General features: G+C 54.8%; 1 pseudogene; it reads right to left on the bottom strand.

Annotated features, from left to right (window-relative positions):
* The window catches only part of LOC142365453 (uncharacterized), a 64,492-nt pseudogene that overhangs the window by 11,533 nt on the left and 32,547 nt on the right, over positions 1-20,412 (bottom strand).

A 20,412-nucleotide genomic window follows, 5' to 3' on the forward strand; every position in this document is an offset into this window, starting at 1 on the left:
GCAGCCCCAGTCTCTGTGCATCTGTGCAAGCAGTGCCATGACCAGTTGAGGCTGAGCAACAGCTTTCCAGCCTAGCCCCTTCTAAGTTCGAGCTATATGGAGACGTTTGCACCTTCGGTGCAGGGCGGCTAGAGGCACCCGGAAGGGACACGAGGGCTACGTTCCAAGTCTGAGTTGGCAAGGCAAGAAGGAACTCCAGTCTCTGTGCGCCTGTGCGACCAGTGTCGTGGGCAGATGAGGCTGAGCAACACTTTTGCAGGCAAGCCCCTTCTGGGTGCGAGCTATCTGGAGACTTTCGCATTTTCCGTGCAGGGTTGCTGGAGACACCCGGCAGGGACGCCCGGGATTTGTTTGAAGTTTGAGGTGGCAAGGCAAGCAAGCAGCCCCAGTCTCTGTGCTTCTGTGTGAGCAGTGCCATGGGCAGATGAGGCTGAGAAACAGTTTTCAAGGCTAGTCCCTTCTGAGTGCGGTGTATCTGGAGATGTTCCGATCTTCAGTGCAGGTCTGCTGGATGCACCAGGCAGGGATGCCCGGGCTACATTTGAAGATTGAGGTGGCAAGGCAAGCAAGCAGCCTCAGTCTTTGTGTTCCTTTGCGAGCAGTGCCATGGGCAGATGAGGCTGAGCAACAGCATTCCAGGCTAGCCTCTTCTTGGTAAGAGATATCCTGAGACGCTCGTATATTCGGGACAAGGGTGCGGCGGGCGCCCGGCAAAGACCCCCTATGCAATGTTTGAAGTTTGAGGTAGGAAGGCAATCAAACAGCCTCAGTCTGTGTGCGCCTGTGCGAGCAGTACCATGGGCAGATGAGGCTGAGCAACAGCTTTCCAGGCTAGCACCTTCTTGGTTCGAGCTATGCGTAGACGTTCGCACCTTCTGTGCAGGGCTCATGGAGGCACCCGGCAGTGACCCCCAGATAGGTTTGAAGTTTAAGGTGAAAGGTAAGCAAGCAGCCCTGTTGGCGTGGGTTACGGAAACGTTGTGACGTTGTGACCCCAATATGAGTATGATCGTTCACCTTTATTAGTCAGCAAAAACAAGGTTTATATAGCAAAGTAATTACAGCATCTGATTAGTCAAACCTCCAATCCACATATAGGCAAAACTACTGCAACTCTTTGTGATTGGTGCACAGCTGCATCTCGATGTCAAAACAGTGCTGTGGCCGGAAACAAGAGCGTGGCAGGAAGGAAGTGACAGTGTGGCAGGAAACGGTGACGTTCCCCCTGCTCCAGTGTCCCGAGCTCGTCGCTCTGCCTTCCCAGCAGGGTTCCGTGTCAGCCGCTCCCAAGGTTCCCTTCCGGATCGGAACCTGGGTTGCTCAATGCACCAAGCTATGTCCCCTCTCGTCCAGGCAGGACTCCACAAGCAAGCAGCCCCAGTCTCTGTGCGCCTGTGCGAGCAGTGCCATGGGCAGGTGAGTCTGCGAAGCAGCTTTCTGTGCTACACCCTGCTGGGTGTAGTCTATCTGGAGAAGATCGCATTTTGGGAGCACGGCTGCTGGAGGCACGAAGCACAGAGTCCCGGGCTACGTTTGAAGTTTGAGGTGGCAAGGCAAGCAAGCAGCCCCAGTCTCTGTGCGCCTGTGCGAGCAGTGCCATGGGCAGATGAGGCTGAGCAACAGTTTTCCAGGCTAGCCCCTTCTGGGTGCGAGCTTTGTGGAGACGTTCGCATTTTCGGTGCAGGACTGGAGGAGGCACCCGGCAGGGACCCCTGGGCTATGTTTGAAGATCGAGGTGGCAAGGCAAGCAAGCAGCCCCAGTGTCTGTGTGCCTGTGCGAGCAGTGCCATGGGCAGATGAGGCTGAGCAACAGCTTTCCAGGCTAGCCAATAATTGGTAAGAGATATCCTGAGACTTTCGCATCTTCAGTGCAGGGCTGCTGAAGGCACTCAGCAGGGATCCCCGGGCTACGTTTGAAAATTGAGGTGGCAAGGCAAGCAAGAAGCCTCAGTGCTTGAGCGCCTGTGCGAGCAGTGCCATGGGCAGATGAGGCTGAGCAAAAGCTTTCCAGGCTAGCCCTTTCTGGGTGCGAGCTATCCAGAGTCTTTCGCATATTTGGGACAGGAGTGCAGCGGGTGCCCGGCAAAGACCCCCTAGGCTAAATTTCAGGTTTGAGGTGGCAAGGCAAGGAAGCAGCCCCAGTCTCTGGGCGCATGTGCGAACAGTGCCATGGGCAGATAATGCTGAGAAACAGTTTTCAAGGCTAGTCCCTTATGGGTGCGATCCATCTGGAGATGTTCGCATCTTCAGTGCAGGTCCGCTAGAGGCACTCGGCAGGGATTTTTGGGCTACGTTGGAAAACTGAGGTGGCAAGGCAAGCAAGCAGCCCCAGTCTCTGTGCGCCTGTGCGACCAGTGCCATAGGCAGATGAGGCTGAGCAACAGCTTTCCAGGCTGGTCTATACTTGCTAAATGATATCCTGAGACGTTCGCATATTCGGGTCAGGGCTGCGGAAGGCCCTCGCCAAGGACCCCCTAGCATACATTTGAAGTTTGAGGTGGCAAGGCAAGCAAGCAGACCCAGTCTCTCTGTGCGCCTGTGCGAGCAGTGCCATGGGCAGATGAGGCTGAGCAACACTTTTCAACGCTAGTCCCTTCTGGTAGCGATCTGCTCACCGCAGACCGAGGGACTCCTGCAGGGAAACTGTCCATCTGCTGCTACCAAATGTTGGCGTGAGTTACGGAAACGTTGTAACAATGTGACACCAATATGAGTATGATCGTTCACCTTTATTAGTCAGCAAAAACAAGGTTTATATAGCAAAACTATTACAGCATCTGAATGGTTAAACCCCAATACATATATAGGCAAAACTACTGCAACTCGTTGTGATTGGTGCAGAGCTGCATCTCGAAGTGAAAACAGTACTGTGGCAGGAAACAGCAACGTGGCAGGAAGGAAGTGACAGTGTGGCAGGAAACGGTGACGTTCCCCCTGCTCCAGTGTCCCGAGCTCGTCTCTCTGCCTTCCCAGCAGGGTTCCGTGTCAGCCGCTCCCAAGGTTCACTTCCGGATCGGAACCTGGGTTGCTCAACGCACCAAGCTATGTCCCCTCTCGTCCAGGTAGGACTCCACAAGCAAGCAGCCCCAGGCTCTGTGCAAATGTGCGAGCAGTGCCATGGGTAGATGAGGCTGAGCAACAGCTTTCCAGGCTAGCCCCTTCTGGGTAGTAGTTATCCTGAGACGCTTGCATATTCGGGACAGGAGTGCGGTGAGCGCCCAGCAAAGACCCCCTAGGCTATGTTTGAAGTTGAAGGTGGCAAGGCAAGCAATCAGCCCCAGTCTCTTTCTGCCTGTGCGAGCAGTGCCATGAGCAGATGAGTGAGCAACAGCTTTCCAGGCTAAACCCTTCTTGGTACGAGATATCCTGAGACATTCTCATTTTCGGTGCAGGGCTGCTGGAGGCACCTGACAGGGAGTCCCGACTTATGTTTGAAGATTGAGGTGGCAAGGCAAGCAAGCAGTCCCAGTCTCTGTGCACGTGTGCGAGCAGTGCCATGGGCAGATGAGGCTGAGCAACAGCTTTCCAGGCTAGCCCCTTCTGGGTGCGAGCTATCTGGAGACGTTCGCATATTAGGGTCAGGGCTGATGGAGGCACCCTGCGGGGACCCCGTCGTTAGTTTTGAAGACTGAGGTGTCAAGGCAAGCAAGTAGCCGCAGTCTCTGTGTGCTTGTGTGAGCAGTGCCATGGGCAGATGAGGCTGAGCAACAGCTTTCCACGCTAGCACTTTCTCGTTAAGAGATATCCTGAGACGTTCGCATATTCGTGTCAAGGCTGCGGCATGTGCCCGGCAAAGACGCCTTAAGCTATGTTTGAAGTTTGAGGTGGCAAGGCAAGCAAGTACCCCTAGTCTATGTGTGCCTGTGCAGGCAGTGCCATGGGCAGATGAGGCTGAGCAACAGCTTTCCAGGCTAGCCCATTTTTGGTATGAGATATCCTGAGACGTTCGCATATTCATGTCAGGGCTACGGGAGGCGTCCTGCAAGGACCCCCTAGGCTACGTTGAAATTTGAGGTGGCAAGGCAAGTAAGCAGCCCCACTCTGTGTGTGCCTGTGCGAGCAGTGCCATGGGCAGATGAGAATGAGAAAAAACTTTCCAGGCTAGCCCCTTCTCGTTAAGAGATGTGCTGATGTGTTTGCATATACAGGTCAGGGCTGTGGGAGGTCCCCTGCAAGGATCCCCTAGGCTACGTGTCAAGTTTGTGGTGGCAAGGCAAGCAAGCAGCCCCAGTCTCTGTGCGCCTGTGCGAGCAGTGCCCTTAGCAGATGAGGCTGAGAAACAGCTTTCCAGGTTACACCCTTCTGGGTAAGAGATATCCTTAGACGTTAGCATTCTCGGTGCAGGGCTGCTGGAGGGACCCAGCAGGGAGCCACGAGATAAATGTGAAGTTTGAGGTTGCAAGGCAAGCAAGCAGCCCCAGTCTCTGTGCGCCTGTGAGAGCAGTGCCATGGGCAGATGAGGCTGAGAAACACCTTTCAAGTCTAGCAACTTCTGGTTGCGAGCTATCTGGGGACGTTCTCATATTCGGGGCAGGGCTGCAGAAGGCACCCGGCAGGGACACCCAGGCTATGTTTGCAGTTTAAGGTGACAAAGGAAGCAAGCAGCCCCAGTCTCTGTGTTCCTGTGCGAGCAGTGCCATGGGCAGATGAGTCTGAACAACAGCTTTCCAGGCTAAATCCTTCTTGGTACGAGATATCCTGAACGTACGCATTCTCCGTGCAGGGGTGCTGGAGGGATCCAGCAGGGAGCCCCGGGCTACGTTTGAAGTTTGAGGTGGCAAGGCAAGCAAGCTCCCCCAGTCTGTGTGCGCCTGTGCGAGCAGTGCCATGGGTAGATGAGGCTGAGCAACAGCTTTCAAGGATAGCCCCTTTTTGGTACGAGATATCCTATGACGTTCGTATATTCGGGTGAGGGCTGTGGAAGGCCCACGCCAAGGACCCCCTAGACTACAAGTGAGGTTTGAGGTGGCAAGGCAAGCAAGCATCCCCAGTCTCTGTGCGCCTGTGCGAGCAGTGCTATGGGCAGATGATGCTGAGCAACAGCTTTCCAGGATAAACCCTTCTTTGTAAGAGATATCTCGAGAAGTTCGCATATTTGGGTCAGGCCTGCGGGATGCCCCTGGCAGAGACCCCTACGCTACGTTTGAAGTCTGAGGTGGAAAGGCAAGCAAGCAGCCCCAGTCTCTGTGTGTGTGTGCGAGCAGTGCCATGGGCAGATGAGTCTGAGCAACAGCTTTCCAGGCAAAAACCTTCTTGGTAAGAGATATTCTGAGACGTTCGCATATTCAGGTCAGGGCTACGGGAGGCGTCCTGCAAGGACCCCCTAGGCTACGTTGAAATTTGAGGTGGCAAGGCAAGCAAGCAGCCCCACTCTGTGTGTGCCTGTGCGAGCAGTGCCATGGGCAGATGAGGTTGAGCAAAAACTTTCCAGGCTAGCCCCATCTCGTTAAGAGATGTGCTGATATGTTTGCATATACAGGTCAGGGCTGTGGGAGGTCCCCTGCAAGGATCCCCTAGGCTACGTGTCAAGTTTGTGGTGGCAAGGCAAGCAAGCAAGCCCAGTATCTGTGCGCCTGTGCAAGCAGTGCCCTTAGCAGATGAGGCTGAGAAACAGCTTTCCAGGTTACACCCTTCTGGGTAAGAGATATCCTTAGACGTTAGCATTCTCGGTGCAGGGCTGCTGGAGGGACCCAGCAGGGAGCCACGAGGTAAGTGTGAAGTTTGAGGTGGCAAGGCAAGCAAGCAGCCCCAGTCTCTCTGTGCCTGTGCGAGCAGTTCCATGAGCAGATGAGGCTGAACAACAGCTTTCCGGGCTAGCACCTTCTTGATAAGTGATATTCTGAGACGTTCGCATATTCGGGTCAGGGCTGCTGGGGGCGCCCAGCAAACACCCCCTAGGATACGTTTGAAGTTGGAGGTAGAAGGTTTAGCAAGCAGGCCCATTCTCTGTTCATCTGTGTGAGCAGTGCCGTGGGTAGATGAGGCTGAGGAACAGCTTTCAAGGCTAGTCCCTTTCTGGGTGCGATTTGTCTGGAGATGTTCGCTGTTTCAGTGCAGGTCTGCTGGAGGCACCCGGCAGGGATCCCCGGGCTACGTTTGAAGATTGAGGTGGCAAGGCAAGCAAGAACCTTAGTCTGTGTGCACCTATAGAAGCAATGCCATAAGCAGATGAGGCTGAAGAACAGCTTAGCAGGCTAGGCGCTTCTTGGTAATAGATATCCTGAGACATTGGCATTTTCGGTGCAGGGCTGCTGGAGGGACCCGGCAGGGAGCACCGGTCTATGTTTGTAGTTTGAGGTGGCAAGGCAAGCAAGCAGCCCCAGTCTCTGTGCATCTGTGCAAGCAGTGCCATGACCAGTTGAGGCTGAGCAACAGCTTTCCAGCCTAGCCCCTTCTAAGTTCGAGCTATATGGAGACGTTTGCACCTTCGGTGCAGGGCGGCTAGAGGCACCCGGAAGGGACACGAGGGCTACGTTCCAAGTCTGAGTTGGCAAGGCAAGAAGGAACTCCAGTCTCTGTGCGCCTGTGCGACCAGTGTCGTGGGCAGATGAGGCTGAGCAACACTTTTGCAGGCAAGCCCCTTCTGGGTGCGAGCTATCTGGAGACTTTCGCATTTTCCGTGCAGGGTTGCTGGAGACACCCGGCAGGGACGCCCGGGATTTGTTTGAAGTTTGAGGTGGCAAGGCAAGCAAGCAGCCCCAGTCTCTGTGCTTCTGTGTGAGCAGTGCCATGGGCAGATGAGGCTGAGAAACAGTTTTCAAGGCTAGTCCCTTCTGAGTGCGGTGTATCTGGAGATGTTCCGATCTTCAGTGCAGGTCTGCTGGATGCACCAGGCAGGGATGCCCGGGCTACATTTGAAGATTGAGGTGGCAAGGCAAGCAAGCAGCCTCAGTCTTTGTGTTCCTTTGCGAGCAGTGCCATGGGCAGATGAGGCTGAGCAACAGCATTCCAGGCTAGCCTCTTCTTGGTAAGAGATATCCTGAGACGCTCGTATATTCGGGACAAGGGTGCGGCGGGCGCCCGGCAAAGACCCCCTATGCAATGTTTGAAGTTTGAGGTAGGAAGGCAATCAAACAGCCTCAGTCTGTGTGCGCCTGTGCGAGCAGTACCATGGGCAGATGAGGCTGAGCAACAGCTTTCCAGGCTAGCACCTTCTTGGTTCGAGCTATGCGTAGACGTTCGCACCTTCTGTGCAGGGCTCATGGAGGCACCCGGCAGTGACCCCCAGATAGGTTTGAAGTTTAAGGTGAAAGGTAAGCAAGCAGCCCTGTTGGCGTGGGTTACGGAAACGTTGTGACGTTGTGACCCCAATATGAGTATGATCGTTCACCTTTATTAGTCAGCAAAAACAAGGTTTATATAGCAAAGTAATTACAGCATCTGATTAGTCAAACCTCCAATCCACATATAGGCAAAACTACTGCAACTCTTTGTGATTGGTGCACAGCTGCATCTCGATGTCAAAACAGTGCTGTGGCCGGAAACAAGAGCGTGGCAGGAAGGAAGTGACAGTGTGGCAGGAAACGGTGACGTTCCCCCTGCTCCAGTGTCCCGAGCTCGTCGCTCTGCCTTCCCAGCAGGGTTCCGTGTCAGCCGCTCCCAAGGTTCCCTTCCGGATCGGAACCTGGGTTGCTCAATGCACCAAGCTATGTCCCCTCTCGTCCAGGCAGGACTCCACAAGCAAGCAGCCCCAGTCTCTGTGCGCCTGTGCGAGCAGTGCCATGGGCAGGTGAGTCTGCGAAGCAGCTTTCTGTGCTACACCCTGCTGGGTGTAGTCTATCTGGAGAAGATCGCATTTTGGGAGCACGGCTGCTGGAGGCACGAAGCACAGAGTCCCGGGCTACGTTTGAAGTTTGAGGTGGCAAGGCAAGCAAGCAGCCCCAGTCTCTGTGCGCCTGTGCGAGCAGTGCCATGGGCAGATGAGGCTGAGCAACAGTTTTCCAGGCTAGCCCCTTCTGGGTGCGAGCTTTGTGGAGACGTTCGCATTTTCGGTGCAGGACTGGAGGAGGCACCCGGCAGGGACCCCTGGGCTATGTTTGAAGATCGAGGTGGCAAGGCAAGCAAGCAGCCCCAGTGTCTGTGTGCCTGTGCGAGCAGTGCCATGGGCAGATGAGGCTGAGCAACAGCTTTCCAGGCTAGCCAATAATTGGTAAGAGATATCCTGAGACTTTCGCATCTTCAGTGCAGGGCTGCTGAAGGCACTCAGCAGGGATCCCCGGGCTACGTTTGAAAATTGAGGTGGCAAGGCAAGCAAGAAGCCTCAGTGCTTGAGCGCCTGTGCGAGCAGTGCCATGGGCAGATGAGGCTGAGCAAAAGCTTTCCAGGCTAGCCCTTTCTGGGTGCGAGCTATCCAGAGTCTTTCGCATATTTGGGACAGGAGTGCAGCGGGTGCCCGGCAAAGACCCCCTAGGCTAAATTTCAGGTTTGAGGTGGCAAGGCAAGGAAGCAGCCCCAGTCTCTGGGCGCATGTGCGAACAGTGCCATGGGCAGATAATGCTGAGAAACAGTTTTCAAGGCTAGTCCCTTATGGGTGCGATCCATCTGGAGATGTTCGCATCTTCAGTGCAGGTCCGCTAGAGGCACTCGGCAGGGATTTTTGGGCTACGTTGGAAAACTGAGGTGGCAAGGCAAGCAAGCAGCCCCAGTCTCTGTGCGCCTGTGCGACCAGTGCCATAGGCAGATGAGGCTGAGCAACAGCTTTCCAGGCTGGTCTATACTTGCTAAATGATATCCTGAGACGTTCGCATATTCGGGTCAGGGCTGCGGAAGGCCCTCGCCAAGGACCCCCTAGCATACATTTGAAGTTTGAGGTGGCAAGGCAAGCAAGCAGACCCAGTCTCTCTGTGCGCCTGTGCGAGCAGTGCCATGGGCAGATGAGGCTGAGCAACACTTTTCAACGCTAGTCCCTTCTGGTAGCGATCTGCTCACCGCAGACCGAGGGACTCCTGCAGGGAAACTGTCCATCTGCTGCTACCAAATGTTGGCGTGAGTTACGGAAACGTTGTAACAATGTGACACCAATATGAGTATGATCGTTCACCTTTATTAGTCAGCAAAAACAAGGTTTATATAGCAAAACTATTACAGCATCTGAATGGTTAAACCCCAATACATATATAGGCAAAACTACTGCAACTCGTTGTGATTGGTGCAGAGCTGCATCTCGAAGTGAAAACAGTACTGTGGCAGGAAACAGCAACGTGGCAGGAAGGAAGTGACAGTGTGGCAGGAAACGGTGACGTTCCCCCTGCTCCAGTGTCCCGAGCTCGTCTCTCTGCCTTCCCAGCAGGGTTCCGTGTCAGCCGCTCCCAAGGTTCACTTCCGGATCGGAACCTGGGTTGCTCAACGCACCAAGCTATGTCCCCTCTCGTCCAGGTAGGACTCCACAAGCAAGCAGCCCCAGGCTCTGTGCAAATGTGCGAGCAGTGCCATGGGTAGATGAGGCTGAGCAACAGCTTTCCAGGCTAGCCCCTTCTGGGTAGTAGTTATCCTGAGACGCTTGCATATTCGGGACAGGAGTGCGGTGAGCGCCCAGCAAAGACCCCCTAGGCTATGTTTGAAGTTGAAGGTGGCAAGGCAAGCAATCAGCCCCAGTCTCTTTCTGCCTGTGCGAGCAGTGCCATGAGCAGATGAGTGAGCAACAGCTTTCCAGGCTAAACCCTTCTTGGTACGAGATATCCTGAGACATTCTCATTTTCGGTGCAGGGCTGCTGGAGGCACCTGACAGGGAGTCCCGACTTATGTTTGAAGATTGAGGTGGCAAGGCAAGCAAGCAGTCCCAGTCTCTGTGCACGTGTGCGAGCAGTGCCATGGGCAGATGAGGCTGAGCAACAGCTTTCCAGGCTATCCCCTTCTGGGTGCGAGCTATCTGGAGACGTTCGCATATTAGGGTCAGGGCTGATGGAGGCACCCTGCGGGGACCCCGTCGTTAGTTTTGAAGACTGAGGTGTCAAGGCAAGCAAGTAGCCGCAGTCTCTGTGTGCTTGTGTGAGCAGTGCCATGGGCAGATGAGGCTGAGCAACAGCTTTCCACGCTAGCACTTTCTCGTTAAGAGATATCCTGAGACGTTCGCATATTCGTGTCAAGGCTGCGGCATGTGCCCGGCAAAGACGCCTTAAGCTATGTTTGAAGTTTGAGGTGGCAAGGCAAGCAAGTACCCCTAGTCTATGTGTGCCTGTGCAGGCAGTGCCATGGGCAGATGAGGCTGAGCAACAGCTTTCCAGGCTAGCCCATTTTTGGTATGAGATATCCTGAGACGTTCGCATATTCATGTCAGGGCTACGGGAGGCGTCCTGCAAGGACCCCCTAGGCTACGTTGAAATTTGAGGTGGCAAGGCAAGTAAGCAGCCCCACTCTGTGTGTGCCTGTGCGAGCAGTGCCATGGGCAGATGAGAATGAGAAAAAACTTTCCAGGCTAGCCCCTTCTCGTTAAGAGATGTGCTGATGTGTTTGCATATACAGGTCAGGGCTGTGGGAGGTCCCCTGCAAGGATCCCCTAGGCTACGTGTCAAGTTTGTGGTGGCAAGGCAAGCAAGCAGCCCCAGTCTCTGTGCGCCTGTGCGAGCAGTGCCCTTAGCAGATGAGGCTGAGAAACAGCTTTCCAGGTTACACCCTTCTGGGTAAGAGATATCCTTAGACGTTAGCATTCTCGGTGCAGGGCTGCTGGAGGGACCCAGCAGGGAGCCACGAGATAAATGTGAAGTTTGAGGTTGCAAGGCAAGCAAGCAGCCCCAGTCTCTGTGCGCCTGTGAGAGCAGTGCCATGGGCAGATGAGGCTGAGAAACACCTTTCAAGTCTAGCAACTTCTGGTTGCGAGCTATCTGGGGACGTTCTCATATTCGGGGCAGGGCTGCAGAAGGCACCCGGCAGGGACACCCAGGCTATGTTTGCAGTTTAAGGTGACAAAGGAAGCAAGCAGCCCCAGTCTCTGTGTTCCTGTGCGAGCAGTGCCATGGGCAGATGAGTCTGAACAACAGCTTTCCAGGCTAAATCCTTCTTGGTACGAGATATCCTGAACGTACGCATTCTCCGTGCAGGGGTGCTGGAGGGATCCAGCAGGGAGCCCCGGGCTACGTTTGAAGTTTGAGGTGGCAAGGCAAGCAAGCTCCCCCAGTCTGTGTGCGCCTGTGCGAGCAGTGCCATGGGTAGATGAGGCTGAGCAACAGCTTTCAAGGATAGCCCCTTTTTGGTACGAGATATCCTATGACGTTCGTATATTCGGGTGAGGGCTGTGGAAGGCCCACGCCAAGGACCCCCTAGACTACAAGTGAGGTTTGAGGTGGCAAGGCAAGCAAGCATCCCCAGTCTCTGTGCGCCTGTGCGAGCAGTGCTATGGGCAGATGATGCTGAGCAACAGCTTTCCAGGATAAACCCTTCTTTGTAAGAGATATCTCGAGAAGTTCGCATATTTGGGTCAGGCCTGCGGGATGCCCCTGGCAGAGACCCCTACGCTACGTTTGAAGTCTGAGGTGGAAAGGCAAGCAAGCAGCCCCAGTCTCTGTGTGTGTGTGCGAGCAGTGCCATGGGCAGATGAGTCTGAGCAACAGCTTTCCAGGCAAAAACCTTCTTGGTAAGAGATATTCTGAGACGTTCGCATATTCAGGTCAGGGCTACGGGAGGCGTCCTGCAAGGACCCCCTAGGCTACGTTGAAATTTGAGGTGGCAAGGCAAGCAAGCAGCCCCACTCTGTGTGTGCCTGTGCGAGCAGTGCCATGGGCAGATGAGGTTGAGCAAAAACTTTCCAGGCTAGCCCCTTCTCGTTAAGAGATGTGCTGATATGTTTGCATATACAGGTCAGGGCTGTGGGAGGTCCCCTGCAAGGATCCCCTAGGCTACGTGTCAAGTTTGTGGTGGCAAGGCAAGCAAGCAAGCCCAGTATCTGTGCGCCTGTGCGAGCAGTGCCCTTAGCAGATGAGGCTGAGAAACAGCTTTCCAGGTTACACCCTTCTGGGTAAGAGATATCCTTAGACGTTAGCATTCTCGGTGCAGGGCTGCTGGAGGGACCCAGCAGGGAGCCACGAGGTAAGTGTGAAGTTTGAGGTGGCAAGGCAAGCAAGCAGCCCCAGTCTCTCTGTGCCTGTGCGAGCAGTTCCATGAGCAGATGAGGCTGAACAACAGCTTTCCGGGCTAGCACCTTCTTGATAAGTGATATTCTGAGACGTTCGCATATTCGGGTCAGGGCTGCTGGGGGCGCCCAGCAAACACCCCCTAGGATACGTTTGAAGTTGGAGGTAGAAGGTTTAGCAAGCAGGCCCATTCTCTGTTCATCTGTGTGAGCAGTGCCGTGGGTAGATGAGGCTGAGGAACAGCTTTCAAGGCTAGTCCCTTTCTGGGTGCGATTTGTCTGGAGATGTTCGCTGTTTCAGTGCAGGTCTGCTGGAGGCACCCGGCAGGGATCCCCGGGCTACGTTTGAAGATTGAGGTGGCAAGGCAAGCAAGAACCTTAGTCTGTGTGCACCTATAGAAGCAATGCCATAAGCAGATGAGGCTGAAGAACAGCTTAGCAGGCTAGGCGCTTCTTGGTAATAGATATCCTGAGACATTGGCATTTTCGGTGCAGGGCTGCTGGAGGGACCCGGCAGGGAGCACCGGTCTATGTTTGTAGTTTGAGGTGGCAAGGCAAGCAAGCAGCCCCAGTCTCTGTGCATCTGTGCAAGCAGTGCCATGACCAGTTGAGGCTGAGCAACAGCTTTCCAGCCTAGCCCCTTCTAAGTTCGAGCTATATGGAGACGTTTGCACCTTCGGTGCAGGGCGGCTAGAGGCACCCGGAAGGGACACGAGGGCTACGTTCCAAGTCTGAGTTGGCAAGGCAAGAAGGAACTCCAGTCTCTGTGCGCCTGTGCGACCAGTGTCGTGGGCAGATGAGGCTGAGCAACACTTTTGCAGGCAAGCCCCTTCTGGGTGCGAGCTATCTGGAGACTTTCGCATTTTCCGTGCAGGGTTGCTGGAGACACCCGGCAGGGACGCCCGGGATTTGTTTGAAGTTTGAGGTGGCAAGGCAAGCAAGCAGCCCCAGTCTCTGTGCTTCTGTGTGAGCAGTGCCATGGGCAGATGAGGCTGAGAAACAGTTTTCAAGGCTAGTCCCTTCTGAGTGCGGTGTATCTGGAGATGTTCCGATCTTCAGTGCAGGTCTGCTGGATGCACCAGGCAGGGATGCCCGGGCTACATTTGAAGATTGAGGTGGCAAGGCAAGCAAGCAGCCTCAGTCTTTGTGTTCCTTTGCGAGCAGTGCCATGGGCAGATGAGGCTGAGCAACAGCATTCCAGGCTAGCCTCTTCTTGGTAAGAGATATCCTGAGACGCTCGTATATTCGGGACAAGGGTGCGGCGGGCGCCCGGCAAAGACCCCCTATGCAATGTTTGAAGTTTGAGGTAGGAAGGCAATCAAACAGCCTCAGTCTGTGTGCGCCTGTGCGAGCAGTACCATGGGCAGATGAGGCTGAGCAACAGCTTTCCAGGCTAGCACCTTCTTGGTTCGAGCTATGCGTAGACGTTCGCACCTTCTGTGCAGGGCTCATGGAGGCACCCGGCAGTGACCCCCAGATAGGTTTGAAGTTTAAGGTGAAAGGTAAGCAAGCAGCCCTGTTGGCGTGGGTTACGGAAACGTTGTGACGTTGTGACCCCAATATGAGTATGATCGTTCACCTTTATTAGTCAGCAAAAACAAGGTTTATATAGCAAAGTAATTACAGCATCTGATTAGTCAAACCTCCAATCCACATATAGGCAAAACTACTGCAACTCTTTGTGATTGGTGCACAGCTGCATCTCGATGTCAAAACAGTGCTGTGGCCGGAAACAAGAGCGTGGCAGGAAGGAAGTGACAGTGTGGCAGGAAACGGTGACGTTCCCCCTGCTCCAGTGTCCCGAGCTCGTCGCTCTGCCTTCCCAGCAGGGTTCCGTGTCAGCCGCTCCCAAGGTTCCCTTCCGGATCGGAACCTGGGTTGCTCAATGCACCAAGCTATGTCCCCTCTCGTCCAGGCAGGACTCCACAAGCAAGCAGCCCCAGTCTCTGTGCGCCTGTGCGAGCAGTGCCATGGGCAGGTGAGTCTGCGAAGCAGCTTTCTGTGCTACACCCTGCTGGGTGTAGTCTATCTGGAGAAGATCGCATTTTGGGAGCACGGCTGCTGGAGGCACGAAGCACAGAGTCCCGGGCTACGTTTGAAGTTTGAGGTGGCAAGGCAAGCAAGCAGCCCCAGTCTCTGTGCGCCTGTGCGAGCAGTGCCATGGGCAGATGAGGCTGAGCAACAGTTTTCCAGGCTAGCCCCTTCTGGGTGCGAGCTTTGTGGAGACGTTCGCATTTTCGGTGCAGGACTGGAGGAGGCACCCGGCAGGGACCCCTGGGCTATGTTTGAAGATCGAGGTGGCAAGGCAAGCAAGCAGCCCCAGTGTCTGTGTGCCTGTGCGAGCAGTGCCATGGGCAGATGAGGCTGAGCAACAGCTTTCCAGGCTAGCCAATAATTGGTAAGAGATATCCTGAGACTTTCGCATCTTCAGTGCAGGGCTGCTGAAGGCACTCAGCAGGGATCCCCGGGCTACGTTTGAAAATTGAGGTGGCAAGGCAAGCAAGAAGCCTCAGTGCTTGAGCGCCTGTGCGAGCAGTGCCATGGGCAGATGAGGCTGAGCAAAAGCTTTCCAGGCTAGCCCTTTCTGGGTGCGAGCTATCCAGAGTCTTTCGCATATTTGGGACAGGAGTGCAGCGGGTGCCCGGCAAAGACCCCCTAGGCTAAATTTCAGGTTTGAGGTGGCAAGGCAAGGAAGCAGCCCCAGTCTCTGGGCGCATGTGCGAACAGTGCCATGGGCAGATAATGCTGAGAAACAGTTTTCAAGGCTAGTCCCTTATGGGTGCGATCCATCTGGAGATGTTCGCATCTTCAGTGCAGGTCCGCTAGAGGCACTCGGCAGGGATTTTTGGGCTACGTTGGAAAACTGAGGTGGCAAGGCAAGCAAGCAGCCCCAGTCTCTGTGCGCCTGTGCGACCAGTGCCATAGGCAGATGAGGCTGAGCAACAGCTTTCCAGGCTGGTCTATACTTGCTAAATGATATCCTGAGACGTTCGCATATTCGGGTCAGGGCTGCGGAAGGCCCTCGCCAAGGACCCCCTAGCATACATTTGAAGTTTGAGGTGGCAAGGCAAGCAAGCAGACCCAGTCTCTCTGTGCGCCTGTGCGAGCAGTGCCATGGGCAGATGAGGCTGAGCAACACTTTTCAACGCTAGTCCCTTCTGGTAGCGATCTGCTCACCGCAGACCGAGGGACTCCTGCAGGGAAACTGTCCATCTGCTGCTACCAAATGTTGGCGTGAGTTACGGAAACGTTGTAACAATGTGACACCAATATGAGTATGATCGTTCACCTTTATTAGTCAGCAAAAACAAGGTTTATATAGCAAAACTATTACAGCATCTGAATGGTTAAACCCCAATACATATATAGGCAAAACTACTGCAACTCGTTGTGATTGGTGCAGAGCTGCATCTCGAAGTGAAAACAGTACTGTGGCAGGAAACAGCAACGTGGCAGGAAGGAAGTGACAGTGTGGCAGGAAACGGTGACGTTCCCCCTGCTCCAGTGTCCCGAGCTCGTCTCTCTGCCTTCCCAGCAGGGTTCCGTGTCAGCCGCTCCCAAGGTTCACTTCCGGATCGGAACCTGGGTTGCTCAACGCACCAAGCTATGTCCCCTCTCGTCCAGGTAGGACTCCACAAGCAAGCAGCCCCAGGCTCTGTGCAAATGTGCGAGCAGTGCCATGGGTAGATGAGGCTGAGCAACAGCTTTCCAGGCTAGCCCCTTCTGGGTAGTAGTTATCCTGAGACGCTTGCATATTCGGGACAGGAGTGCGGTGAGCGCCCAGCAAAGACCCCCTAGGCTATGTTTGAAGTTGAAGGTGGCAAGGCAAGCAATCAGCCCCAGTCTCTTTCTGCCTGTGCGAGCAGTGCCATGAGCAGATGAGTGAGCAACAGCTTTCCAGGCTAAACCCTTCTTGGTACGAGATATCCTGAGACATTCTCATTTTCGGTGCAGGGCTGCTGGAGGCACCTGACAGGGAGTCCCGACTTATGTTTGAAGATTGAGGTGGCAAGGCAAGCAAGCAGTCCCAGTCTCTGTGCACGTGTGCGAGCAGTGCCATGGGCAGATGAGGCTGAGCAACAGCTTTCCAGGCTAGCCCCTTCTGGGTGCGAGCTATCTGGAGACGTTCGCATATTAGGGTCAGGGCTGATGGAGGCACCCTGCGGGGACCCCGTCGTTAGTTTTGAAGACTGAGGTGTCAAGGCAAGCAAGTAGCCGCAGTCTCTGTGTGCTTGTGTGAGCAGTGCCATGGGCAGATGAGGCTGAGCAACAGCTTTCCACGCTAGCACTTTCTCGTTAAGAGATATCCTGAGACGTTCGCATATTCGTGTCAAGGCTGCGGCATGTGCCCGGCAAAGACGCCTTAAGCTATGTTTGAAGTTTGAGGTGGCAAGGCAAGCAAGTACCCCTAGTCTATGTGTGCCTGTGCAGGCAGTGCCATGGGCAGATGAGGCTGAGCAACAGCTTTCCAGGCTAGCCCATTTTTGGTATGAGATATCCTGAGACGTTCGCATATTCATGTCAGGGCTACGGGAGGCGTCCTGCAAGGACCCCCTAGGCTACGTTGAAATTTGAGGTGGCAAGGCAAGTAAGCAGCCCCACTCTGTGTGTGCCTGTGCGAGCAGTGCCATGGGCAGATGAGAATGAGAAAAAACTTTCCAGGCTAGCCCCTTCTCGTTAAGAGATGTGCTGATGTGTTTGCATATACAGGTCAGGGCTGTGGGAGGTCCCCTGCAAGGATCCCCTAGGCTACGTGTCAAGTTTGTGGTGGCAAGGCAAGCAAGCAGCCCCAGTCTCTGTGCGCCTGTGCGAGCAGTGCCCTTAGCAGATGAGGCTGAGAAACAGCTTTCCAGGTTACACCCTTCTGGGTAAGAGATATCCTTAGACGTTAGCATTCTCGGTGCAGGGCTGCTGGAGGGACCCAGCAGGGAGCCACGAGATAAATGTGAAGTTTGAGGTTGCAAGGCAAGCAAGCAGCCCCAGTCTCTGTGCGCCTGTGAGAGCAGTGCCATGGGCAGATGAGGCTGAGAAACACCTTTCAAGTCTAGCAACTTCTGGTTGCGAGCTATCTGGGGACGTTCTCATATTCGGGGCAGGGCTGCAGAAGGCACCCGGCAGGGACACCCAGGCTATGTTTGCAGTTTAAGGTGACAAAGGAAGCAAGCAGCCCCAGTCTCTGTGTTCCTGTGCGAGCAGTGCCATGGGCAGATGAGTCTGAACAACAGCTTTCCAGGCTAAATCCTTCTTGGTACGAGATATCCTGAACGTACGCATTCTCCGTGCAGGGGTGCTGGAGGGATCCAGCAGGGAGCCCCGGGCTACGTTTGAAGTTTGAGGTGGCAAGGCAAGCAAGCTCCCCCAGTCTGTGTGCGCCTGTGCGAGCAGTGCCATGGGTAGATGAGGCTGAGCAACAGCTTTCAAGGATAGCCCCTTTTTGGTACGAGATATCCTATGACGTTCGTATATTCGGGTGAGGGCTGTGGAAGGCCCACGCCAAGGACCCCCTAGACTACAAGTGAGGTTTGAGGTGGCAAGGCAAGCAAGCATCCCCAGTCTCTGTGCGCCTGTGCGAGCAGTGCTATGGGCAGATGATGCTGAGCAACAGCTTTCCAGGATAAACCCTTCTTTGTAAGAGATATCTCGAGAAGTTCGCATATTTGGGTCAGGCCTGCGGGATGCCCCTGGCAGAGACCCCTACGCTACGTTTGAAGTCTGAGGTGGAAAGGCAAGCAAGCAGCCCCAGTCTCTGTGTGTGTGTGCGAGCAGTGCCATGGGCAGATGAGTCTGAGCAACAGCTTTCCAGGCAAAAACCTTCTTGGTAAGAGATATTCTGAGACGTTCGCATATTCAGGTCAGGGCTACGGGAGGCGTCCTGCAAGGACCCCCTAGGCTACGTTGAAATTTGAGGTGGCAAGGCAAGCAAGCAGCCCCACTCTGTGTGTGCCTGTGCGAGCAGTGCCATGGGCAGATGAGGTTGAGCAAAAACTTTCCAGGCTAGCCCCTTCTCGTTAAGAGATGTGCTGATATGTTTGCATATACAGGTCAGGGCTGTGGGAGGTCCCCTGCAAGGATCCCCTAGGCTACGTGTCAAGTTTGTGGTGGCAAGGCAAGCAAGCAAGCCCAGTATCTGTGCGCCTGTGCAAGCAGTGCCCTTAGCAGATGAGGCTGAGAAACAGCTTTCCAGGTTACACCCTTCTGGGTAAGAGATATCCTTAGACGTTAGCATTCTCGGTGCAGGGCTGCTGGAGGGACCCAGCAGGGAGCCACGAGGTAAGTGTGAAGTTTGAGGTGGCAAGGCAAGCAAGCAGCCCCAGTCTCTCTGTGCCTGTGCGAGCAGTTCCATGAGCAGATGAGGCTGAACAACAGCTTTCCGGGCTAGCACCTTCTTGATAAGTGATATTCTGAGACGTTCGCCTATTCGGGTCACGGCTGCTGGAGGCAACCACCAGGGACTCCCTGGTTACGTTTGAAGTTTGAGGTAGAAGGTTTAGCAAGCAGCCCCAGTCTCTGTGCCTCTGTGCGAGCAGTGCCATGAGCAGATGAGGCTGAGCAACAGTGTTCCAGGCTAGCCCCTTCTGGGTGGAAGCTATCTGGAGATGTTCGCATTTTTGGTGCAGGTCTCCTGGAGGCAGCCGGCAGGGATCCCCAAGCTACGTTTGAAGATTGAGGTGGCAAGACAAGCAAGAAGCCCCAGTGTCTGCGCACCTGTGCGAGCAGTGCCATGAGCAGATGAGGCTGAGCAACAGCTTTCCAGGCTAACCCCTTCTTGGTAATAGATTACCCGAGGCGCTCGCATTTTCGATGGAGGGCTGCTGAAGGGACCGGGCAGGGAGCCCTGAGATGTGTTCGAAGTTTGAGGTGGCAAGGCAAGGAAGCAGCCCCAGACTCTGGACGCCTGTGCGAGCAGTGCCATGGGCAGATGAGGCTGAGCAACAGCTTTCCAGGTTAGCCCCTTCTGGGTGGAAGCTATCTGGAGAAGTTCGCCTATTCGGGTCATGGCTGCTGGAGGCAACCGTCAGGGACCCCCTGGTTACGTTTGCAGTTTGAGGTGGCAAGGCAAGCAAGCAGCCTCAGTCTGTGTGCGCCTGTGCGAGCAGTACCAAGGGCAGACAAGGCTGAGCAACACCTTTCAAGGCTAGCCCCTTTTTGGTAACAGATATAGTGAGAAGCACACACATTAAGGTCAGGGCTGTGGGAGGCACCCGGCAAAGACCCCCTAGGCTACGTTTGAAGTTTCAGGTGGCAAGTCAAGCAAGCATCCCCAGTCTCTGTGCATCTGTGTGAGCAGTGCCATGGGCAGATGAGGCTGAGCAACAGCTTTCCAGGCTAGCCCCTTCTGGGTGCAAGCTATCTGGAGACATTCGCATATTCGTTGCAGGGCTGCTGGAGGCACCCGGCTGGGATACCCGGGCTATGTTTGAAGACTGAGGTGGCAAGGCAAGCAAGCAGCCCCATTCTCTGACCACCTGTGAGAGCAGTGCCATGGGCAGATGAGGCTGAGCAAAGGCTTTACAACCTACCCCATCTTCGTAAGAGATATCTAGAGATGTTCGCATTTTCGGTGAAGGGCTGCAGGAAGCTGCCAGCAGGGATCCCTGACCTATGTTTGAAAATTGAGGTGGCAAGGCAAGCAAGCAGCCCCAGTCTCTGTGCGCCTGTGTGAGAAGTGCCATGGGCAGATGAGGCTGAGCAACAGCTTTCCAGGCTAGCCCCTTCTGGGTGCAAGCTATCTGGAGACATTCGCATATTCGTTGCAGGGCTGCTGGAGGCACCCGGCTGCGATACCCAGGCTATGTTTGAAGACTGAGGTGTCAAGGCAAGGAAGCAGCCCCAGTCTCTGTATGCCTGTGCGAGCAGTGCCATGGCCAGATGAGGCTGAGCAACAGCTTTCCAAGCTAAAACCTTCTTGGTACGAGATATCCTGAGACGTTCGCATTCTCTGTGCAGGGGTGCTGGAGGGACTCAGCAGGGAGCCCTGGGTACGTTTGAAGATTGAGGTGCAAGGCAATCAAGCAGCCCCAGTCACTGTGTGTCTGTGCAAGCAGTGCCATGGACAGATGAGGCCGAGCAACAGCTTTCCAGGCTAGCCCCTTCTTGGTAAGAGATATCCTGAGACGTTCACATATTAAGATCAGGGCTTTGGGAGGGGCCTGGCAAGGACCCCTAGGCTACATTTGCAGTTTGAGGTGGCAAGGCAAGCAAGCAGCCCCAGACTCTGGGCGCCTGTGTGAGCAGTGCCATGGGCAGATGAGGCTGAGCAACAGCTTTCCATGCTAGCCCTTACTTGGTAAGAGATATACTGAGACGCTCGCATTTTAAGGTCAGGGTTGTGGGAGGGACCCGGCAAC

Source organism: Opisthocomus hoazin, chromosome W (assembly GCF_030867145.1).
Source record: "Opisthocomus hoazin isolate bOpiHoa1 chromosome W, bOpiHoa1.hap1, whole genome shotgun sequence".
In the NCBI taxonomy this organism is placed as follows: domain Eukaryota; kingdom Metazoa; phylum Chordata; class Aves; order Opisthocomiformes; family Opisthocomidae; genus Opisthocomus; species Opisthocomus hoazin.